Genomic DNA, 26672 nt, shown 5'->3' with positions numbered 1-26672 from the left:
AGAGGCTGGGTGCCTAGGTGGAGATGTTATACTCACTTACTTTCCACACCCTGGCAGCATGGATTGGGTCAGCATTCTCAACACTAAAACGGCAGTGGTAGGAGGGGAAATGAGAGGCAAGAATCTACAGAAACCATTTTACTCTTCAAAAATCTCTACCTGGTAGCTGAATGTGGGGTGTTTCTGCTGTGTTTACTTAGAAGAAGCACAGACCCTTGCTTTGATTATCAGAGCATATTCTGAATTCTTTTCACTGCAAGGGAATATTAGCAAAAGTGTGCTCAGAAACCAGTAAATTTGAATCTTGTTGGGACAGGGATATGTGTGGGTAGTCTGGAGGACAGCTTATGCAAGCATTAAAGTATCTATATTTTTCAAATAGGTGCACTTCTTGGTTTTTTTTTTAAGGTGGCTAATGGTAATAGGAAAGATACTCACCTTTACTACTATCAATTACATGGACATACATAAACACATACAAACATACATGTACATATCACATTTCCATTCATTAGACATTTCTAGGCATTGAGCACTGTGTTAGTATGCACTATCAAACAAAGGAAGAAGACAGACAGTGTCCTTTGCTTTCATGGAATTTACTGTTGGACAAGGAAAACAGATTTTGGAGAATTAATTACAAGAGTGACCATCATGAAGAAAAACAGAGACCATGACAGCACTTGACAAGTTAAAGTTTAAGATTTCTGAGTACAAAACACAAAAACTGGGGCTGGAGAAATGGATCTGTGCTTAAAAGCACTTGGTTACTTTTTCAGGGGTCAGGATTTCAGTTTACAGAACCTGTGTCAGGCAGATCACAACTGCCTATAATTCCAGGTCCAGAGGATCTGATGTCCTCTTCTGATCTCCATGGAAACATGTACACATGTATCTATATACACATATACATATATAAACACATATGTACACATAAACAAAATTATTAAAACCATAGAAACCTAGAGTGACATTTTATCTAAATGCAAAAAATCAATTATTTGAATATTTTAGGATTCTGTTCTCTTAAAGAAAAGCTTACCTAAAATCTGATTCAGAAATCTAAGTAAGACATCACAGATATACCTGGAGAGCCTGTCACCATGCAAGTCTGCCACAATCATTAACAGCATTTTGTCTCTCTATGTAAGAATAGTGCAGTGAAAGTTGTCTGAGTGTTTTATTTTTAGAAACATGGTCCAGGTGGTAGCATCTGTGATCACACAAAGGAGAGAAGTAGCTGTGTTCTTCAGACAAAAAAAAAATGTCATAAAGATATCACTGAAATCAAGGAATGGAATTTCAGTCAAAATGTGAGCTACAAAATATGTACAACTGTCTCTGTACTTCAGATGAATAACTCAAGACCCATAAAGACATAATGAGACATCCATTGTCACACAGCTCTTGGCACAACCGTTCAGATGCCTGATTTGTGAGTAATTGAAACTACTCTAGTTAAAGAATGCATAGTCTTTCCCATTGCATCACATCTCCCCAAGTCATTAAGAACAATTAAAGGACAGACTTTTAAGGGTGTCCTAAACCATTTTTTAAATTAGTTGTCTTTGGGATTCCAAAGAGAAACAAAAGAACACCTTTTATTATCCACCATTGAAGGAGTCATACAAACTTTATTTATAATTGCATCAAAGTCAATTTTTGCCAGACATAATTACATGGAATATGTTTATAATTGTGCCGGCTAGTTTTCTATTTTCTTAATTAGTGATTAATGATGGAGGGCCCAGCTCTTAGTGGGTGAGGACATCCCTGAGCTGGTGGTCCTGGGTTCTAAAAGAAAGCAGGCTGAGCAAGGCATGGGAGCAAGCCCATCAGCAGTACTACTCCATGGCCTCTGCATTAGGGCCTGTCTGCAGCTTTCTGCCCTGCTTGTATTCCTACCCTCACTGCTTTTGATGAAGAAATGTTATATGGAACAGTGTGTGAAATAAACACTTTCCTCAACAAGTTGCTTTTTATCGTGGCATTTTATCAGAGCAACATTAACCCTAACTAAGTCAGCAATAAATCCAAGTGGAAATCCAACTTAGGGAAAATATTGAAGGTAGTTCTTGACTCCTAAATATTGCCAGTATGGCCAACATCAAGGATGACAGTTAAAAATGTAGATAACAGATGGGGTCTTTTTTCAGAAAATTGGCCTTTCAACATCTCAAAATGTTAGTGATTTAATCATTTCCCAATATAGTACTGAAAAAAAAGCAATTTAACAGGAGCTAGAATAATGGGAGAAATGGTAGTCACAGGGGTATCCTCTGGAGTAGCCCAATAAAAAAGTTACAATGGTAGTTCTAAGCTAGTTCCAGTACTGTCTATAACACAATGACATTTCCTTCCACTCAAGAAAGTATAACAGAACACTGTGAGAAAAAGGTGGCATAAAAGAAATCATTTGGAAATGACTCTTAGACAGGTACACTTAAGCAATTCCACTTTGTAGTATTAGGATAGACCACATCTATCATTCATTGATTATGAAATAAAATGTACCATGACAGGATTGCTATAAAGGTGAGTCACTTCTCTAAAGTGCCTAGCCCAGAACACTGGACACATGGTCAGAACCACAATATAGAGCTCACCCAACAGAATTCCCTATTTCATAGGTTTTTACTTCCAGCCATGTGTCAAGCAATGATGGAAACACATCCTAGGAAGTACATCACCTAGGAAGTACATCATGACTTGATCACTATGTGCACATCATAGAATTCCCTTAAGCGAACCTTGGTGGTATAGAGAAACACTGAATGTTGCTTCTTGATGCATACAGGAGATGTATATAGCACTTCAAGCAAATGTTTTACAGAAAATATTTTTTTTATAAAACTAGGAGTAAAATAGAATAAGAAGCACAAAATAGCAAATATATAAACCAGTGATGTTATTGTCTACTATCATCATAACCAAGATATATGTGTCGTAAAGAGTTCTATGTACTATACTTGAAAAATTAATATTATTACCATTGTTGTTGTTGGTGGTGGTGTTTTGTGTATGTATGTGTCTGTCTGTCTGTCCGTCCGTTCATCTGTCTATGTGTCAATGTCTGTGTCTCTGTGTGTAGACAAGTGCAAGATAGGCCCTCATGGAAGGCAGAGAACTACTTTTGGGAATTGACCTTCTCCTTCTACCTTCTACTGTGGGATCTGGGACCAAAATCAGATTGTTAGGTTTACAGGGCAAGTACCTGCTGAGCTATTTCATCTACCCATAAGTGCTATTATTTTTATAGCTCAGTAGGTTCATTGACAACAGCATCACCACAAATGCATGACTAATGTGTCAACTGTATCACTAGACAATAGGAATTTCCAGCTCCCTCATAATTTTAAGGAACTATTTTTGCATTTTTAGTCCACGTTTGTGGAAAACATTATCATGCAGTTTATGGCATCATTTTCTCTTTATTTCCTAGGGGAATACATTGAAGACACCAATCAGATCATATTACAGAGGTGGGCACAATTCTTATTCATAAAAATATTTCTCTCTTGTGGTGATGTTATTGACACGATGGAATTATTTTTACAAAAAATATGTGCAGTCTTAGGAAAGTACATCAATCTCCTGAAGCTAGCAGGTACCACAGAAGCAAACTATAAGATGGCATAAGCTCATTTTCAATGAATACATTTTAATCAGGATTTAAAGCTAAAGTAAGACTCAAAGTGACCACCACTAAATCATGATGTGTTATTCTTTTGAAGTCTGCTAAATTTACTCTGTGAATATTTTACTAATAACTACTGTTTATGCTTATGAAAACCACTAATTAGTATTTTTATCAATGTTTATATATTGTTTGACATCAAGATAACTCTGAATTCCTAGACCAAAATGGGACATGTTCTCTCTTCCTTTGCTTGCTTAAAATGTACAAAAAAAATGTGTTATTGATATCTTAAATGTTGTGTAGAATTTACCAGTGATGTTCCTTGCCTTAGAAATTTCACTGTAATAAAGAATTTGATTATGAATTTCTACTTACTCTTTAGCTAATTTTAATATGTGCCTTTCAAAGAATTTGCTCCTTTCATCTAAGTAGTTGACAATGACATTAAGACACTCATATCTTATCCTAGTAAGCTTTTCAGGTCTGCAGGATCTGAATAGCGTCTCCCCTTCCCATTTCTATTATTAAGTAATGAATAGTTTTTGTTCCTAACTAGTCCAACTGGAGGTTTATCAGTTGCTGCCTAAAAACTAGGAACACATTTCAGATGTTCCCTCCAAGCATTTATATCTACCATTAACATTCTATATTTACAGTCTCAGAAATATATCATTCCCTGTACATGTGGAAGGTGCTAGAATTAATCTTTGACATTTCAAAACAAAACAGAAGCAAGTTGGAAGAGAAATGCAATTAAACCAGAAAAGGAACTTTTAAAAAGCACCGAGTTGGGAAGAGAGAAGAAAAGCTGCAATTGTAGATAACTTGATTGTGCATGTGGAAAATCCTAGCTATCTACCGACAAAAGCTAATGCAGATAATAAACACCATGAAAGAAATTAAACAATGCAAAAATAAAGCCAGAATTTGCTGTCTTTGAATACAAAGATGAATATTATCCATAAGCAACTCCTAGAGCCAATATATTACCATTCCAAATACCAACAGAAATTTATAAATTTATGGAAATTGATTATTTTTTGTGAATATATGAAGGGCTCCTAGTACTTAATCTCAGAGTATTTTATACATTGTATCAACTAAGGATATGTGACTGTGTGATACTGGTATAAGAAATGCTGTACAGATTATATATATATATAACTAGATTCCTTTATTTATGATCAATTGTTTGCCAAAAATGCTAAGATAATTGATGGAAAAGGAGAATTTTCTGATCAATAGGAGTTGAACAATTAGACAAACAATTAATCTAAATCCTTGTCTCACATGATACATAATTGTGATAATAAAAATTAAAACAGAAAAAAATCCTTTATGGCCTTACTGTAAAAAACAAACAAACGAACAAAAAACAAAACAAAAAAACAATTATCAAGATATAAAATGTACATGGTCCTCCTACCCCAGCCAGGATCTGTGTTGATGTTGTGGCCCATGTTGCCACCGAAAGCTACAGGAATATCTGGGAGCTAGGCTGCAACATGTAGCCATGGTTGCCCGAGGGTCATGACACAGACGGGGTCATGCCAATCTGAGTGGCCTTTGCTGGCACCTGGGGCCATAGTGTGATCTGGCCAGGATGCTGTCAAGGGCCATGTCTGGGTCCATGGTCTTATTGTAGCCAGGGTCTGTGTAGATGTCCATGGCTCCTGTTACCATTGAACGCTGTATGGATGTCAGGAATCCAGGCCTCCATCCTGGGTCATGCAGGTTCCCTAGGGCCATGCTGTCACCGGGGCCATGGTGATCTTAGTGGCCTATGCTGTCACACAAGGTCGTGGTGTTGTCCAGGCTGGGCCGCTGCTGAGAGCCATATCTGGGTTCATGTTCCTGCTGCACCTGGGGTCTGTGTTGATATCCATGGTGTCATGTTATTAGCAGGGGGGTATTACAGGGGTTCTTAAGAGCCATGAGTGTTGAAATCCGAGGCCTGTGCTGAACTGGACCCGCTCTTCACTGGCCCTGGGATGGGGGGCCCTGCCCCTCGCTGAACAATGCAAGCAGGAGTGCTGATCCCACTCCTCAAGGAAGAGCAGACCTCCCCTACTAGGAGAGATGGCCCCACCACTCACCATGGTCAGGGGAGAACTGGCCCAGATGGCTTGCGCCTAGGAAAGGTGGCTTTACCCTTGCCCGAGGGAGGGCTGTACCAGTGGCCCAGCTCACCTACCAGCCAGACCCACATCCTGGACCTCAGGTTGGCTCACTCTAACATCCACCCCATCTATGACTGGTCCTCTGAAAAGATAGCTGCAGGGTATCTCCTCGACTAGGGGCAACAGCGGGATATCTGTGAGGAGTTTCAGTGAGGGTCCAGTGACAATGATGTGCCAGCGGACTTGAGCCAGACTAATGACTGATAGCAATGAACATTTGTGGATGGAACTGATTGAACACTGCAGCTCCCAATGCCACTGGGATGACTGAAGAGGTGTTGGAGAGATGGAAAGGTAGAGAGTGAAGTGGAGTTTTTGTTTGTTTTGTTTCATTTTTAATTAATTTCGGGGTAGTTCTTTTTGGGGGGATGCTGCAGGAGTGAGGGGTGGATATGGAAGGACTAAGAATATTGGAGTGCATGATGTGAAATTCCCAAAGACTCAATAAGGAATTGTGCTAAAAAAAAAAAAGACAAGATAATAAACCTTTTAAATTGTATTTCATCAAAACTCAAAATGTCCATTCATTGGGAAATATCATAGATACTATTCAATTGAAGACATCAAGTAGAAAATTATATATATATATATATATATATATATTACATATTTATTACAAAAATACAATACATATAAAAATTACATAAATAAATATTCCAAATAAATCAAAATATCATCAAATGGTAAATTATTTGAATAAATATTTCACAAAAAATAACATATGGTTACCAAATACATTTACAACAAGCTATTTAAGTTTGGAATGATATGCTATTATAAATGTGGTAGGATGAGTAAAATCAAAATTAAATTTTACTGAATTGAGAGATTCATTGGGATGATAAAATTAAAAACTTAAAAATCTCAAGCGTTGGTGAGAAGACAGAGAAAAATAGAGTCCACACTGATGGTAGGAATATAAAATACTGCAATTGTATGTGCAGTTTCCAGTCTCGTATGAAATAAACACACAATTGCCACATATCCCTGGATTGTCAATCACAAGAATTAATTAAATTAAAATATGTATTCAAAGAAAAGACCTATATATGAAAAGAAAAATTTGTGATATTTATGAAATTTCATGAAAATTTATAAGAAATATGAAAAATACATTTACGTGCAAAATTGCCAGTTAGAGCTCATCTGTAATGGTAAGAAGCAGGCCAGTGATTATCTGGGGCCCAAAGAGAGGATGGACAAGATACCTTTTGGGTGGAATTTTTTATATACTGATTATGGTAGAAGTTATACATATATAGAAATTTGGGCACAAAAAAATACAACTACAACAAATTCATTTAATTCTATTTAGACTTCATTTATGTAAAACTGACTTTAAAATGATACACAACACTGCTACATTTCACAGCCTCATTCAGTTTTTAGCCACTTCCAACTGCCATCACACATGCTCAAACATTACAAGAACTGAGGAAACATTGTCAAGAGAGATCTGTTGTTAGTCTGCGACTAACTCTTTTTCTTTTCTGTGGACTATCCTGTGGTGTTGGTACTGTTAGGACTCTGCTAGCATTACATACTTTGTCAAAACTAACACCTTTAAGTCCAGAGCAACATTTCATAGAAACACACACACACACACACACACACACCACTAGAGAATTACCACTAGAGAAAAGATAAAGAACATTTTGGGGATAGTGCTGATTTTGTGTGCTACTGTTTAATTTACTTATTTTTTACAATGGCAGAGGAACAGTGGACATTGAGCAAGAGAGAAGAGCAAAGAGAGTAGAATTGTAATTATCACCTGATTAGAGAGAAAGTCGTGATGGGGAGGAAACAGAAAACTTGATAACCACTAAAGTGTGAATGAAAGAGTGAGATAGAATAACAAAAAAATTAGTTTCATTTAGACATAAATTAATATACCACTATGGTGCTTTCAAAGAGTTCAATAACCTATTTATTGAATTTTTAATTATTCTTGGTTATAAAGTGGAATATGATTTTCTGTGGCCATTATTTTCAAGAAACTCTGTGGCTTATACAGATTACAGAGGGTAAAAATGGTCTCTTCTGAAGCTGAGAAGAGAAAGGTGGGGAGAAAAGAATCTGTATGTCCTGTGTCCTGGGAGGTTTTCTGTGGTAAAGTGAAAGATTCCTATGCAACTCACTTTTCTTTTCTTTTTTTAAAATTTTTTATTCATTTTACATACCAACCACAGATCCCCCTCTCATCTCTCCTCCTACTCCTCCCCCCACTATTCTCCCTGCCCCGAACCCTTTATTCAACTCATTTTTCTATAATTCAAGCTTCCTTCCTAGATGGACCATTAGGCTCGTGGGATGTTTTAATGCCTTCTTGGAACCCCATTAGTGGTTAAATTAAAGTCATAACTCCCAATTGTTTTATTGTACTTCCTTTTCAGAATGCTGTAAGAAGGAATTGGGCTGATACAAGTTCTTTTCCCCCTACTTCTTACTTTTTAAGGCCCTAAGGATGCCTACAAGGAAACCTTGTGCCTATCAGAAGTGGGAGAGCATAACACACAGATCTGTTATAAAAATATTTTATTTTAGTGCTGATAAGCTGTGAAGATCATACATAAAATAACTGAAGTAACGTTGAGTTCTGGTGTCCAAACAGGGGTATGGTGAATCCACAGGAAAAGGAGAATCTACAAACCAGAAGAGCCTTTGCAGGAGCTTCATCATCTCCCATCTGGGGCAAGTGGGAGTCTACCTTTTAACAACCATCATACTTTTTTTTTCACAACATCTTTTTTATTGATTATGATTTTTTATTGATTTTATTGATTTGGGAATTTCACATCATGCAACTCATTACACTCACTTCTCAGTCCTCCCAGGTCTGTACCCCACCCTCATGGCCTCCACTCCCCCCACCTCCACTTCAAAAAAAGAAGAAATAAGACCACATATACTCACTGGAGCATGGTCAAACTCCCATTAACCAGCCACTTACATAAAACTGATCCCTTCTCCACCTCCAAAAGCCATCACTTGTGGAGAGCTACACTTCAGCATCCTTACCACAATTTTTAAGAGTTCTCTTCAATGATTTCCTGTCTAGGCTGTTACTTTTTTTCTTTGTCAGTGTGAAAGCCTACACTCTCACACTACAAAAGAAAAAAAAAGTGTTACCGACATTTCTTTTGTAGCATTACTATTTTAAGGAACTAGCTAAACTTGGGAAATTTGTAATATAATCCCATTCTTTAACCTGGACTTAATTTTTCCAATAGTCTGAGAAAATTCTGTATATGATTCCAAGTCATCCCCAATATTTGGCCAAGTAGGCACAATATGTAAAAACGGATAATGTACCTCAGGTAAAATCTAAATGTCTCCTCTGTTACACCTCCTTAATCCAGATGGCCTCTTCTGAAAACTTTCTAAATTCTTATAGATGTCTAGAATGTCTGAGAAACTCACAACTCACTTTCACTTTTTTCTAAAGAGGAACCACAAACATCTTTTCTCATCCTATGTATGAAAATCTAAACTAAAGTTTTCTTGCAAAATAGATTTCTTTTCCATCAGAGTATAAATTATACCATTTCCTCACTTTCTCATGTAAATGATAATGTCAGATGGAAAAGAAAATGAGAGTTAAGACATCAGAGGTTATTCCCACAATGATGGTGCCTTGTGGGAATTTCCTTGGGTTTGGAGCATGGATCATAGACCACATAAACACTTCTGCTGTGGTCTGCATTTTGTTTCCTCATAAAATTCATATACTGAAGTCCTAACTTAAAACAAGTTGATCTTAGGAGGTGGGCCATTTAGGAAAAGAGTCTAAGAAGGTAGAGCCTACATGAACAAAGTTACTGATCTCAGAAAAGGAGCCTGAGAAATATTCCTCGCCTCATTTCTAACATGTAAGAACATGGTAAGAACAACCCTGTAAGAATTCAAAACTCTGGGTACTTTAATCTCTGGCCATTCTCCCGAGCTGTGAGAGATGAACTTTTGCTGTACATAAGAAAATCATTAGTAGTACTTTGTTATCCAGCCCCAATTCAATAAGATAGCTTCCCTCCTCTCTTTCAATTTATATATAACATTTTATCATGGAGTAGAATGTGCAAATCCATTACTGGTGTCAGGGTCACATGTTTCCATATTCTTGGCTTCTTTTCCAAAAAATTGAAAATAGATGTTCACAGATTTGCCAAGGAGGTAAAATAACTTTATTTGGAGCAAATAAATAATCCACACTAGGAAAGGACACACTGTCAAGATTGAGAACAGAACAAATGAGCAGAGACCCATGAAGGCCTAGGATTTGTACAGGGTTTTTATTTATAAGGTTATTTCTTATGATTGATAAATGAGGTCATATAAACATTCTCTACTGTGCGTGCTCCTTCCCATAATGTACCTGATTTTAATCATATACATGCCAGATAAACACAGGATCTTCACTAAAAGTTTACTTCAGGACACAGTTTTGCCATATTGTGCATGTGCCCCAAACCACTTCAGTCAGGATCAGTTCCTCTGCCCTTGTAGCAGGATGTTATGGTAATGTGTTTGACTAAAAACTGTTCAAATTTGATGCTTTTGAAAATAAAGAGGAGCCAGGCAGTGGTGGCACACACCTTTAATCCCAGTACTTGGGAGGCAGAGGCAAGTAGATCTCTGTTAGTTAAAGGCCAACCTGGGATACAGAGTGAGTTCCAGGAAAGGTACAAAGCTACACAGAGAAACCCTGTCTCGAAAGAACAAAACAAAACAAAAAAACAACAACAAAGAAAACAACAAAAAAGAAAATAGAGAGGAAATATTAAATGAAAAGAAAATATCCTTTTTTTTCCCTGAAAGGGGTGCATGTGATGCCTGATACAGGTGGTATGAAATTTCAGGTTAGGAAAATAGTGTGTGCATGTACATAACACATGCAGGTAAAGGGACTAGGCTACCAAGTACATTAGCAGCAGAGTTATGCATAGTCCAAACACAATAGGGTCTGAGGTTGTTGAAATAGTCTTTGTGCTTGCTTGCCTCAACTTTCCCTTGAGAAACATTTCTGCTGAATGTGTTCTGGGAGTTGAGGGAAGAGGGTTAGTCTTAAAACTATATCATGGTAAGTATAGGTTTTGAGCTGAGAAGATGCAGAAATAGCCACCCGTATTCTGTGCCTATAGCTGTTATATCTCTTGGCACCCTGCTGAAATGTCTCCAAAAATTTTTTTCGCTCATATAAACCCTCCTCTTTCTCACTAATTAGACTCCCAGAGCTCCACCAGGGGCCTAGCCGTGGATGTCTGCATCCAGATTCCTCAGTCCTTGGATGGGGTTTATGGCACAACTATTAGGGTGTTTGGCCATCCCATCACCAGAGTAGGTCAGTCCCCGCTGTCTCTCGACCATTGCCAGCAGTCTTTTGTGGGGGTATCTTTGTGTATTTCTGTGGGCCTCTTTAGCTCTTTGTTTCTTCCTTTTCTCATGTGGTCTTCATTTACCATGGTCTCCTATTCCTTGTTCTCCCTCTCTTTTCTTGATCCAGCTAGGATCTCCCGCTCTCTTTCCCTCGACCCTTGCCCTTCATTGCTCCCACTCATGTCCAGGCTGTTCATGTAGATCTCATCCATTTCTCCGTGTCTTTCTTGGGGTCCCGTTTTCCAGGTAGCTTCACTGGTGATGTGAGTAGCAGTCCAGTCATCCTTGTTCCACATCTAGCATCTTCCTATGAGTGAGTACATACCATATTTGTCTTTCTGAGTCTGGATAAAGCACAGGGACAAATAACCAAATGAATGAAACACATGAACTATGAACCAAAGGCTGAGGGGCCCCCAACTGGATCAGGCCCTCTGAATAGGTGAGACAGTCGATTGGCTTGATCTGTTTGGGAGGCATCTAGGCAGTGGTACCAGGTCCTGGGCTCGTTGCGTGAGTTGGATATTTGAAACCTGGGACTTACGCAGGGACGCTTGGCTCAATTTGGGAGGAGGGGACTGGACTTGCCTGGACTGAGTCTATCAGGTTGATCCCAGTCCTCGGCAGAGACCTTGATCTGGAGGAGGTATGAATGGGGGGTGTGCTAGGGGGAAGGGGAGGGGGTCAGGAAGGGAGAGAACAAGGGAATCTGTGGCTATTATGTAGAACTGAATAGTATTGTAAAATAAATTAAAAAAATTATTTTATTCAAAGGTTAAAAAATATTTTATCCTGCTGGTACAGGATCAAACAGATGTCTTTCCTGGATACATTCACAGGTATGCCCTTCATTGTTGTTTTTGATGGACGTTGTTGATGAAGGACCATCTGGAAATGGACTTGTCCAACTCTGGAAGAGATAGATTGTATAGCTAAATGAGAAGATGGGGCCAAGGTAAGCAAGAGACTCAGAAAGAAAGAATAGCAATCTCTTTCTTTAGGTACATCTCCAGGAAGCACTATCAACTGAATCCAGGTCTTTGAGGTTGAAAAGCTACTGCCCAAGGTTTCAACTGAACCTAATCCCTGGAGGATATTTTTGATATTGTGTTGAACTGGTTTGGATTTGTCAACATAAATGGATTTGCTTAATATTTGCAAGAATGTTGGATCACACACTGTGGCTATAGAAAGGGCCAAAGACAGCCCAAGTTAACCATTGACACCTAAACTGGAACATGTTAGCTCTTCACAACCACAGAAGTTGTCAGTTGTTTGGCCTTCTAGAATTGTTAATGTGTTTGACTTCTTCTCTAAGAACTTCAGTTTACACTTCTCCTATTGGTCAAACACCATATATTGTGCATATGAGGGTCAGATACTGTCATATGTAAGTGTCTCATTCCTTAAATCTAATATACAGAGGCTGAGTTAGAAGAAAACCAGTCTTCAAGAGAGAAAAATAATGGTAATGACACTAAAGGAGAAATCCCTGGATCATGTCAAATCTGTTAGCCATCATGATCCAGGTCTGATTTTTTTTTTTCCGTTGTGCCTGGTACAAGTCTTTTAAGTGTCCCATAATAGGAAAATTACATCTAAAGTTAGAATAATCACAAACATAGCATGGCTTAAAGTAATAAGGTAGTAGATTAAGGAAGCATGCATCAGGGGTGAATTGTGAATTCCTGGGGTGTAGCTCTGTGGAATATCTCCTTAGAACACTAAACATATTCATTCTCAGGTTAGATGGATAGCATGCAACACCACTTTTGTTTCCTTAGGATTAGTTCTATGTGTCTACATATTTTTTTTCTTTCTAGCCGTGGAGTTATGATGTAAGCAGTTACTCTTGAACACCTTCTAGTTGGAGAACACAAACAGTGAGCCATTTGTGAAAGGTCTTAACTCATGTTTTAGGATACTGTATGGGTGGGTGTTGGTAGAGAAGTTGTATCAATAGTTAAGATTGATGGTTCATTATAATCATTATAAGAACTGGTTCCAGTAGGCTACATGTTCAATCAAGAAGGTCAAGGAAGATCTAAAAATACTTATTTCCTCAAAGTTTGGTTTGGAAATGGGAACAGGACAACCCATAAGATGTTTTAATAGTTTAATCTAATTAAAATGAGATTCTCTAGATTGGAGAGATGACTCTACATTTAAGAGTACTTTCTGCTCTTAATAAGGACCTGACTTCAGTTCTTAGTAGAAGGCAGCTCACAACTACCTTAACTCCAGTGCCAGGGACTCTGCCAGCACTCAATACACAGACACAATCACACACACAGACACATATATACATATTATTAAAAGCAACTTTAAGAAGTAAATTTGTCTTTAATTAGAGAAGGGGAGTTATGTAAGATTTATATGACAGAAAATACAGGATACTTCCTAAAACTTTCAAATGTATATTTTGATTATTGAAATTTTCTCTCTGAGAAATATTGAGTCTATCAATGTTAGTGATACAAAGATAAATTCAGGAAGGTAAATGGATACTTGAAGATGCTCTCTTGAGCAAAGATCTAGAGAGATAATAGAAAAGAAAGACATCTTGCATTTCAAACCCTGTGCTTTTTACGCTCAAAGTGACTTTTTACTTGCTGCTGTGAACTTGTGAGACAATCAGAACACAAGGCCTGACAGAAGCCTCTGATTTAAGGAAAGATAGGCCTGATGTAGGGGCAGGAAATATAAATACTAGCCATGATATGGTGACTGATGAAGACACAATGACCCATATATTCTTCCTTATAATTTATTATCCTAAAATTCCTTATATAATATTTTTTTGTCCTAATATTTTATACCAACTATGTTCTTGGTCACTACCATATCAACAACTGACAATGAATTATATAATTAATGGATGCAGTAAAAGACTGAAAAATATATAAGTTAGCTCTTAATTTTGCTAAGCACTTTGCAATACACCATATGGATAGAGATTGAGATAGATTCATTTAGCTTTGTGAGAAGTCTAGGGAATAAGTACCTAGAAATTTAAAACATAATAATAGTAATGTATGAAGAGGCAAGAGCAGTAAGTTTTTCAGCATCAGGGAACAAGAATATGACAGGCCTTCAATTTGTTACGGGCAGATCTGGAACCAAAATGTCTCAATCTTAGCCACAGTACCATAAAGCAATGATAATGTTTTTACTCACAGCTGGAATCTGATTTTTAAAAGACATCTCAAATGCCACCATACCCATCCAATCACAGGAATTGCATGCAAAAGTTGCACAAACTGAAGTTTAGATCAGCCACAAAATCAAATGGAACCAACTACAAACAATCCATTCTCACTCTTCAGGGATAATGAAAGAATACCTTATTTAGTGTGCAGAATAATTTCACTGTACCAGGTAGAAACATTTGTTGCTCTTGTTTAAATTTACAATTTTAAATATTATCTGAGTGTATTATTTGATTTTATGAAAAAATGGGGTAGATTATGGAAAGCACCTTTTCTTTAATTTTTGTACAGAGACACTCAAGCATTCTTTATACATTATGCCCTCTTAGATCTCACATGTATTTGTATAAGCCATATTTTGAAGCTACCACTGTAAACATACTCCCTTCAGTCATATGAGTTATTATAATAAAATGATATATACTTCATAGTTTATAAACAACATATGCTTATTTTACATAGTGCTGGAGAACATGAGGATCAAGGTAGCAGCAATTGTAGGGACTGGTGACAGCCTACATTCCTATTCACACACAGCACCTCATAGCTATTTCCTCATATGCCAGAAGAGATAAATGGGTAGTCTAAGTCTCATTTATAAGGGAATTAATTTCATTTATAAGAATGCTGCCATTCTCACATAATCACCTCCACCAATGCCTCATTTCTTAATATGTTGTGCATCATATAACACATTAAAGATAACATCTCAGAAAACACTAATATGTACTGATCTCACATAAAGGAATGAAAACAAAGCTATTTCCACTCAGATTAGTTTGACCAAGAGCAATCTGAAATTTTAATTCTCCACATCCCTCCCTGGATCTTCCATCTCTCTGTAGTCAGTGGTTACTACCCTGTAATCTGTCTTTTGTGTGTGTCTGTGCTTGATGTGTATGAGCTATGCCTGTCCCTGTGTCTGTCCCTAACAAAAGACTTTGATCTCTATTTACTAAACGGAACAGAAAACACAGCATGGAAAGGAATACTTTACTGAAATCTTCAACAGTATTTTATGAGAAGAACTTATATTGCTGCTCCCAACTGACCCACAAGCACTCAATCCAGCAGACATGGAGTTATAGCTGCAAGTTACTTCCAGTATCTACGTAGAGATTTTCTTATTAATTAAGGTTGCTTCCAACCTCTTGGCTGCTTTCAGCAAATGAGTACCATGACACATACACACATACACACATATATTACTCTCAGTAAGTATCATGGAAGAGCATATAATTTACGATTAAAGTTATATATTAATTTAGGTTGTAAACACTTAGCACATTTTTTCTAGTTTATTAAGATAAATAGCACATAGTTGTTAGTCTCCCAAGAATTTAGTGTAGTATCAAATTATTTTAAAACAACAGCTTGTTATTCACAGTAACAAGAATATACTTAATAACGCAAAAATATGGATTTTAAATGACTGAAGCCATAAATGCTATGTATGTTTAATCATTTATCTCCATTATCCTATTTAACTGTTTCAAAAGTAATACGTGATGCAAAATGGGATTATCCTCTTTATATATGGTGAAAATTAACACAAGTGGGATTTATGGTCTTATTATGTGTCAAACTATAGACTCAAGAGTCCCACATGTTCTTTATGCCAGTACCTATGTTATCAGCAATCACTCTCTATAAATGTCATTGAGAGTCTTGTACTAATACATTGCTATGTACCACACTTAAAAGACTTAACAGAGGATGGGGAGATTATTCAATAGGAAAAAATGCTGCAAAATGGAATGACTTGGGTTCAAATCTCCAGAACTCATGTTTAGAATGAATGCATTAGGACAGATGTCTTTAATCTCAGTCCACCCATACTGGGAGCTGGGAGCTGCAAATAGAATCTCCCAGACCCAGTGAAGGCCAGCTAGTCTGACTTACACAGTCACAAAGAGCCTCTCTCTGTGTGTGTGTCTCTCTGTCTCTCTCTTTCTCTCTCTCTCTCCACCCCTCCCTCTCTCTCTCTCACTTTCTCTTACATATACACACACACGGAGAGAGAGAAAGAGACAGAGACAGAGACAGAAATAGAGACAGAGAGACTTAACAGAATTAAGGTAGAAGTTTTAATTGGTAACAACCAAAACTCAACTCTGAAGGGCTCAGTGACAGGTCTGACTTTTTTTTTCTAACACTTGTAGTTGAGCCTATAGCCCAATTTCCTGGCCCCTATATTTTTCTTCCCTAAAACAATGGTTTATATCAACCGAGTCAGGCTTTTCTGCAGTTCTGCCATTTCATGGCTCCAACTCTAATTAGAAGTCTCTGTTCTCATCCTCTATGTTAAGAAAGAAATGTGCAAAAACTATTAACTATCCACAGAGCTTTGAAGTTTTCTTCATATCCTTCTTTACCCCCTATTCCCTCCCTAGGTTTCAATAGAGTAAGGCCTGATTTAAACAAACAAACAAAAAACAGAAAAAAGAAAACCCAAGGTCATCATGCAAACCTGTTGTATAACTTCCAGTTAAAAAGTATACATCCAGAAACCAGGGATATACACATACAAATAAGCACAAATCATTTACAGTAATATCTGCTCCTTTGATTTGCTACTAGAAATGCCAAGGGGTGGTAATCTCCTCAAATTTGTATCAATTTTGTATCCATTTCCATGGAGACAGCGTTGGAATCAAATATGGAAAAGCTCAATAATAGTCAGCTCTAGAAGTTTTCATGTGAATTTAGGTCACAATCAAGGGCATTTTGTCTTTGGCCCTAAGCAACCAATCCTTGCCACCATTTTTCCCATTAAAAGTGTTGAATGGGTTCTAATATTATCAATATTTTCATTATTCAGTTTAATTTCAGGATCCCCTGATAGATACAAGCTCTGTTAGATACTGCATCCCATTGCAGTATTTGACTATTGATAACAGAGTCTAATGCCTATACTCTTTATACGATAAGCACTGTTATCTTTATTTTTCACTGAGGCTTAGAAGGAGGAGTTATTTTCACAGAATCCCAGAGTTAGTATTGTAGTCATACTTGTTTTTTCTAATGCTCTTAACTTCCTCATTGTTGAGATAATTATTCCCATTGAGAATGAACTTCCTAAAGGCTGAATGAAAATAATTGAGCTGATCTTCTTTATTATGGAAGAAAGGTTCTTTTGAATCTAATAGGGCCATCTACTAACGCTCGGTTTCAGGAAAGAAAAATATTTGCGCGTATGTCAAAATTGGCTGAGTGGTGACAAGGAGACAAAGCAAGGGGATGGAAGCAGTTGGCTTGAATTCCTAACAAAATCAGTGACATTAAAAAGAATCGCCTCTCGGCCTTTTGGCTAAGATCAAGTGTAAAAAGAAACCGGATACTCTTATCTGGAACCATGGCAAAGGTGCCCTGTAATAAAAATGTGAAAATGAGAATTCATTTGAAGCCGAGTGGTGGTGGCGCACGCCTTTAATCCCAGCACTCGGGAGGCAGAGGCAAGCGGATCTCTGTGAGTTAGAGGCCAGCCTGGGCTACAGAGTGAAATCCAGGAAAGGCGCAAAGCTACACAGAGAAACCCTGTTTCGAACCCCGCCCTCCCCCAAAAAAATTCATTTGAAAAGAGAGAGTATGGCTGCATTCTTGCTGAGCTACTCCTGGCCTGGCTCCAGAGAGCAGCACCTAGCCCTAACTCATCTTTTGTTTAACCTACCTGATACCTTTTGTTTCTCTAGTTACCCTATGTGAATCTTTTCTTAGAGTTTCCCAAGGATCAAAAGTCTATGCAAAACTTGGTTTGGGAAACCCAGAAAACCGTGGTGTTTTATAAATCGTCCTACAAATTCTGGAGCATAGGTGATGCATCTACAAATTCAGCTTCTGAAAATGGAAACGCGGGGCTTGGAAATTCTCTTGCCGGGTTTCTGTCTTATGTTGGTGTATTCATTGCTTGATAGTTTCCTGTATTAGTCAGGGTTCTCTAAATAAACAGAACAAATACAACGAATTCATATATATTATAATATATGTATATATTAAAGACAGGTTCATTAAATTGGCTTACAGAATGTGGTCTTGATAGATCACCAATAACACTGGAGAGGCTGAGAATCCAATAGTTGCTCAGCCCACAAGCCTGAATGCCTAAGCAGTCCAGTCAGGTGATAAAGGCCCCAGAAGATTCATGGAAAGTTGCTAGTGGTGTGCAATTTATGTTGGAATCCCAAAGAACATAGTTCTAACATCTGAGAAAGAATGAGTATGCAACTGGACTTGCCAGTGAGAATTTGAGCAAGTGGGCAAAAAGAAAAGTTTCCTTCTTCTCTGTCCTTTTACTGGACTGCCAGCAGAAAGTGTTACCTAAATTTAGAGTGGATCTTCCTCCTTCAAATAATCAAAAAATACATTACAAAAGTCCCCCCACTGCTGTTTCCTGTTGATTTCAGATGCAGTCATTTGGTGATATTTTATTTGTGATGAGATGTGAATTTATTTGTATGTTAATAAATAAAGTTTGTCCAGAGATCAGAGGTCATAGTGAGTCATAAACAGAAGTCAGGCAGTGGTAGCACATGCCATTAATCTGATCACATAGCAGGCAGAGTCTCTGTGTGGTCAAGGACACAGCCAAGCAGGGTGACACATACCTTTAATCCCAGTACTAACCATAGAGACCTGGAGGTCTGTATAGACAGGCAGAGACAAGGAAGTGATGTGGCTAGGCTTAGAGCCAATGAGAAGGCAGAACAAGAAGACAATGAAAGCACAGGCTAGACAGGAAGAAGCTCTCACTCTCTGGGGGAGGACGGAGAGGTAGTAGGTTGAGGCTAGTCGTGGCTATTTGCTATTTCTCTGATCTCTTCGGTTATTACCACTGTATTTGGCTCTGTGTTTCTTATTTAATAAGACTGTTTAGAACAGTCAGTTATCAGTCAATGATTTCCTTTCCTCAAGGAACTCATAGTAAAAAGATTGTATGATGAATTTTATGGGAAAATAAATATTTCATTGGAAAATAAATATTCAGATCAAAACATTTTGCACTTTGGGCATCAGAATAATAATAAAACTGTTACAAGCATGGTAACTTGGAAATGAACTAAATGCATTTTATGTTATGAGATGATGAATTTTGGAATGCCAGATGTGAAATGTTATCATTAAATGTAATATATTTGTGGCCATGGGGATCACAGCTGGGTAACACTGTTGGTTACTTTCATCCTCTGGTAGTGGACATAGAGCTTCTCAGCATTATGGAAGCTACCCAGTAAGAATGAAGCTTCCAGGTCCATACAGGTTAATTTCTCTATGTCTTATGACTCAACTATATAGTGTCTTCAGCATTAAGATTCCCTCCTCAAGTTCTAGAAGGTAACTAAGAACAATGTCAATAGCCTGTAATGCTTGGGAAGAGGGCATGGTATCAGACCTAACCAACCAACACTGGAAAAGATGTAACCCATACTTTGCACTTGGGTTTATTTCATAACCTATAACCCAAAAGTTATAGAACCACTCTGTTCCAGTATCCTCATTTCGCCTTTCACACCCCTTGTGCCCCTTCCTTTCAAACACACCTCAATGGCACTGTTGGTGGTTCTTTGTCTTCTTTGGGTACTCCAGTTTAAACACTCATATCTCAAGATTCAAAGCTAAGACCAACATGTAGGAGAGAATATGTGATATTTATTTTTATGTGTGACCTGCCACGTGGTCAAACCATCCCCATAATCCCCGTCTTAAAAAGCCAGAGAGGACCCCCCCTTCTTTTTCTGTTTCCTCTCTGCTCTGCTCTGCTCCCTCCTCCATCTTTCTCTCTCACCAGGCCTGGTCCCCTTCTTCACACCCATTTTCCCTCCTAATAAAGCTCTAAAAACTAATATTGGTTTCTGCCATGGCCTGTGACTTTTCTGCCAACAAACCAGTGCCATTCATCCTTTCAGAAGGGTGATTCAGATTTCTTTAGTGATATGCCCTCTGAGAATTTACTCCAGTGGCCTTTGGTGGGTATATTTAAAATAAAGAGCACATGAAGTTGGAAGTTGAGAGAGAAAAAAATAGAGGTAGAAAATGGGAAGGAAATGGAGAAGAGGGATGAGTTTGAACAAATCTACATTATAAACATCTATGAAATTCTAAATAATATTTTAAAGTAGTGCATTTAAGTATCAGGTTGACACGAGTTGGATTTATGACAATTATTGCGATTGTCAACTTGACTGGGTTTAGAATTACCTGATGATGTGTCTTCATGAGTTTGTTTCCACAGTGCTTTAACTCAAGAGGGAAGACCTATTCTTCACAAGAATGTGAATTGTACATCCTGTGGATATTGGTCATGGACTGAATAAAAAGGGGAAAATGAGAATTTCGGCTGGAAAATAAAAGGGAAGATGATGATTTTTCTAAGTGGACTGATTTTAGAAGATGCAGTCATCATTCCTATTTTAATGACTATTCATTTGTGTCCAAAAAGATGAGCTAAAACAAAGCTGGTCTAAGTATTAGTCCTTTTATTTCAGATTATGTACACTTGAAAGACGGGTACAATGTGTCCTAGTCAGCTTTTATGGTTAACTTATAATAAACAAGAATAATCTGGGAAGAAGTCTCAATGGAAGAATTACCTAGATAACATTGGCCTGTGACCATGCCTGTGCAAAACTGTCTTAATTGTTGATGAGGTGGGAGATCCTAGCACACAATGGGTGGTAACATCCTAGGTAGCTGGCCCTTTGCTGAATTAGAGAGTTAGTTGAGCATGATCCAGAGGGAGCAAGCCAGTAGCAACATTCTCTCCTGGTTTCTGCTTCAAGCTTCTGCCCTACTTGAGTTCCTGCCCTGACTTCCCTCAATAATGGATTGTGGCCTAGAAGTACAAGATTAAATAGACCCTTTCTTCCTCAAGTTGCTTTGGTCATGGTGTTTATCATAGCAACAGAAAACAAGTGGGACACATTATATCATAAAGGGACTTTGACTCTTCATGAGATGAACCCAGATTTTGAGACAATTATTCAGAGTAGAGAAGAGTATAATAGCCAGGCTTATAAAGATTTAATGATATATCTATAATTTACATTCAGTAATCAACAATATTCTGCTTTGAAACTATATCTTGCTGAGTTGGCCCACTTACCCAGAGGCAAGTTAGATATGTAGAATCTGTGATATGCACATAGAGTGTGACTTGTAGAACCCAAGGTGTGAGTGATAAAGACTTTTCCCACTACAATGATTTATTCATTCTTATCTCGTCAGTGGAAACTTTTTTCTTGAGTATTCTGAGGCATAAAAATGCAATAGTGGACACAATGTACAGTACCCCTATCTTCACTGAATTTACAGTAAATTAGAAAAAAGCAGGAAGTCAACATTTAGTGGCAGCAGAACACGATAAGCAGAGGGGAAAAGGGGAAATGAGCAGATTGGCAATGGCTTCTGGGAAGAATGAGAGATTATTGAATTTGTACCTTTACAATGTAAAATGAGAATAAGTAGTAAAGACAGTAACTGGAACGATACATTGGTGGATTAAATGCCCAATGCACAAGCATGAGGACCTGAGTCTGGATTCCCAGCACCCACATTAACTGCATAAAAAGCTATTTGAATCTGTGACTCCAGGAGTGCTGTGGACATAGATGAATCCTGGGGACTCAACGGCCATCTGGCCTAACTGAAATGGTGAGCTCCAGTTTCAGGAAGAGACCCTATCTCAAAGTGGAAAATAACAGTGGGAAGAAATAAGGAAGACACACTATTTTATCTTCTGACCTCCATGTGTCCACACAGAGTTAAGTACACCTGCATACACATGTGTGCATGAATTTATATCCCTCCAAAACAAACACACGGTCAGATAAATAAATTACACTTAAATAATTGAGAGTAGTCAAAACAGTCTGAAGAGAATGCTAAACCAATTGAGTCAATAGTAATAAATATTTAGTTAAAACTAAAGATAAAGCAATTAGTGTCAGCAACAACAGGACAAAAACAGAAATCCTAAAGAAAGCCCTCAACAAATAACATGAGGCACTCTTTACAGAAAGCATGAGCTGGAGTGGATGCAGCCTCTAGTTATAGGTAGTAGTTTTATCAGTGATGGATTGATAAAAATCTTTTTCATTCATTTCAAATTCCAGGAAGATATTTCACAGTAGGCTAGGTCTTCCATAGGCAAATATATTTTCTGTAAATAGCCATTAAATATGTGTTGTTAGAACTCTTAGGATCAACGCCTGGGCTCTGGCAACTCCAATAAACTAGACTTAGTCATGCTTTCTCAGTAGTCCCAATTAAACAAACAAGTAGTAGTGAGAAGAAAACGATTTATTCAGTATGATCACATTGTGAAAATAAACAAATAGGTCCAGTGATCCACCAGGTCTATCTCCAGGAGTTCTGAGATGAGTACAGACTTAAATTGAGGTCAACAGGCACATACAACTGAGGTTTCTTGGTCAAGGTGTGGTTCTGTCTATCATTATCTGGGATCTAGTCCCTTCTGTAAGATGGTATGGCAAGTTGTCAGAACTGTTTAACTCTCTTCCTTGGAGACAAGTTCTTCTTCTAGTTGGCACCAAGCTTTAGCCTTTCTCTTCTACCAGCATGAAATTCCTGGGAAGTCTCAATCTTCTTGAAGACTAACAGCCAAAGGTTGTGTCATAGGTATCTATTTAAGATATTTTCATTCCTTCCAAAATGGTTGCAATCAGACAGTGACTGAAAAAAAAAGTGAAAGGGGGTTTAGAGATAGACTTCTTCAATTTGATATTCCACAATAGTACTGTATTCTTAAGAATGTGCCTTACTCTAAGTCTCAGTTTCCTCATTCATAAATTTAGTATAAAAGGTTAATAACTATACCAGACTAGATAATATTTGAAAAAACATGAATAATCTACTGAATAACTCCCTTTGTTACTGTTATATTACTGTGAAGACACATCATGGCCAAGGTAACTCTTATAAAAAGAAATCATTCAATTGGGAACTTACTTAGAGGGTTAGTCTATCACCATCATGAGAGGAAGCATATAGTTATGGCACTGGAGCAGTAGCTGGGGGCTTTATATCCTAAACCAAAGTCCAAAGGCACAATGGAAAGATTATATACATACATACACACACACACACACACACACACACGCACATACACACACACACACACACACACACACATATATATATATATATATGTGTGTATATATATATATATATATATATATATATATATATATATATATATATATATATATATATAGAGAGAGAGAGAGAGAGAGAGAGAGAGAACCTGAAGTAGGCTTTAGAAATGGCAATGCCCACCTCCAGTGACATATCCCCTTCAACAAGATCACAACTACTCCAACACAGCCACATCTACTAATCCTTCTCAAACAGTTCACTAGCTGGAAAGCAAAATTCAAACATATGAGCCTGTGAGGGACATTCTCATTCAAACCACCACAACTATCAAGCATATTGAGTTATATAAAATCAGAATCTGATGAGTCAGCATAATTATATTGCATTCTGTACATGCTAAATTAGATTTCCAAGTACAGAGTTTGGGCAAATAGAATACAATTCAAAGCTCTACCCATCTCCCCCATGCCAATGAATCATCTGAACAGTTTAAAGATCTGACAAGTCTAGTGTACCTTAATATTTGAATAAATAAAAGGGGAATAAAGCAAGGTGGAAAGTTAGTATAGACCTGATCAAAGGGCCTTGAAATTCTATTTTAAAATTTTTTTTATTGTGAAAGCAAGGATTTCAATATACTAAGTTATTTTCTGAAAGGAAAAGGCAAGCACATGCATATACATCTGTGCTTTATGATAGTTACAGTAGAAAAAGGAACAAAGCTTCTTAAGGCAGAAGAAAAAGAGTTCCCCAAGACTTCAAGGAGTCCCCTTATAAAAGTCTGGATAGGCAAGACAGTTGTTTAGCTTGAACTGTTTAGGGGGCTCCCAGGCAGTGGGATCGACCTGTCCCTAGTACATGAGCCTGCTTTTTGAAGCCGAGTGCCTATTGTGGGATTATCTTTGCACAGCCTTGGTGCAGGGAGGAGGGGCTTGGACCTGCCTCAACTGAATAAACCAGGCTCTGCTGACCACCTATGAGAGACCTTGCCTTGGAGGAGGTGGGAATGGGGGGTGGGTTGGAGAGGAAGGCTGGGGGGTGTGGGAGGAGGGAGGAGAAGGGAATCTGTGGTTGGTATGTAAAACAAATAGAAAATCTTTTAATAACTAAAAAAAAAAAAAAAGGAAAAGTGTGGAGATAACATAAAGGTACATCCTGTAAACAGAGGTGGAGTTTTTCTCTTCTGATCAACCAGTCCCAAATAAACATACAAAAGCTTATATTAATTTCAAAATGTTCGGCCAATATCTCAGGCTTGTTATTAGATAACTCTTACATATAAATTAACCCATATTTCTATTTATTCTTTTCTATGTGGTCGTACCTTATCAGCATGGCACATTCATCTCCTATTCCCTCTGCATCTGGCTGGTGAGTCCTGGCTCCACCTTTCTCCTTCTCATTATCCTTAGTTTGGTCACCCAGCCTATAGTTCCTGCCTGGCTACTAATCAGCATTTTGTTAAACCAATTCGAGTGACAAATCTTTGCAGTGTACAAGAGGGTTATTCCACAGTAACATCTAATCAAATATAATGAGGCCATGGCTTCATCTACATCCTATTAGCTGTTTCCATTTTCACTGTGTATAACATGCATCTGATCTAAGTCACAACTTCAAAATAGCAATTCATGAGAAAACTTGTAGAGTATGCTGGTATACAAGTTATTCTTCTGACCTTTTCACCCAGTGCAGATCTTCAGCTTTCACCAGGAAGTTCCACTGTTGAAAGGTTCAAAGTTTCTCACCTTTTCTATCATGACACAGTAGAAGAAATCAACTCTACTAATGGTAGGTTGGGCAGAAATTAGCAGAGAAGCAGATGTAGGCTTTACCAACATCTTCAAAGGCTGATTTAGAGCTGGTACTTGTTTTTAATGACAGAGAGAATTATTTGTGACTGATGAAGAATTTCTAAGGGCCCGGAGATACTAACAGGTAAAATATACCACCTTCAAGTTCTCTTATATATCCTCTGTCTTATTACTGAGTACTGGTATTAAAGGTATGTACCACCGCATCTGAACCTAAACTGTTCTCAAATTCCTTTCACAAACTAGAAGCTTAACTAGGTGGGGTCTTTCCCTGAGGTCACCACTCCCTTTATTCCATTTTTTAATCTGTTTATCTCCTTGAACACGGGTTTAGTTCCATTCCACTTGCTGGTGTCCCTTTTCTCCTCAGATTGTACACTTTGTGCTTTTATTTGCTCAACATGCTCCTTTTTATTATAAATCTTCATTAGAGTTAACACTAATAGCCATACAACAGAGTCAATACTAGACTGTTTTGAGATTTCTTCTACCAGTGGAATTAGTCCAAATCTTTTCAATTTAGCCTCAGGCAAACTTTTTGGATGAAAAGGGCAAAAAGCAGCCATATTCTTTACCAAATTATCACAAAAGTGATCTCTAGGCAACATACTAAAATTCCTCTGAAACTTCTTGAGCTAGGCCCCCACAGTTCAGCACCCCTGTTCCATGCTCATACTAGTATGGTCCACTAAGCAGCACTTAAAGCATCCCACTGCTTTCCTAATCCAAAGTACCAAGGTCCAAATTTCTTTAAATAAAAACATGGTCAAGCCTATCAAAGCAATATCCTAGTCCCTAGTACCAACTTCTGTCATAGTGTTTCTATTGCTGTAAAGAGACATCGGCATCATGGCAACTCTTATAAAGAAAAACATTTCATTGGGACTGGCTTACAGTTTCAGAAGTTTGGTTCATTATCTTCATGACAGGACATGGCGGCATGCAGGCAGACGTGGTGCTAGAGAGGTCGCTGAGAGTTGCCTTGATCCACAGGCAACAAGAAGTGAACTTTGCCACACTGGGCATAGCTGGAGCACAGGAAATCTCAAAACCCACCACCACAGTGACACACTTTCTCCAACAAATCTATACCTATTCCAACAAAGCCACACCTCCTAATAGTGCCACTGCCTATGAGAGCCATTTTCTTTCAAAGTGCCACATCCTCCTACCCTGAAAGCACAGTGTGTCCCAGCATCCCGGAAGTACTGGGTTTTGATGCCGGCTAGAATAGCCTCAGAGCCTGGAGGACACACAGGCCAACAGCCTGGATAAAATTTGTCTCTCATATTAAGGAAGAACATTTTGGTGTTTTGGCCACATAGACAAACTATCTTCCCTA

The sequence above is a fragment of the Peromyscus maniculatus genome, chromosome 4 (assembly GCF_049852395.1).
Source record: "Peromyscus maniculatus bairdii isolate BWxNUB_F1_BW_parent chromosome 4, HU_Pman_BW_mat_3.1, whole genome shotgun sequence".
Lineage (NCBI taxonomy): Eukaryota > Metazoa > Chordata > Mammalia > Rodentia > Cricetidae > Peromyscus > Peromyscus maniculatus.
The sequence above is the reverse complement of the archived record's forward strand: the minus strand, read 5'-3'. Positions refer to the sequence as shown.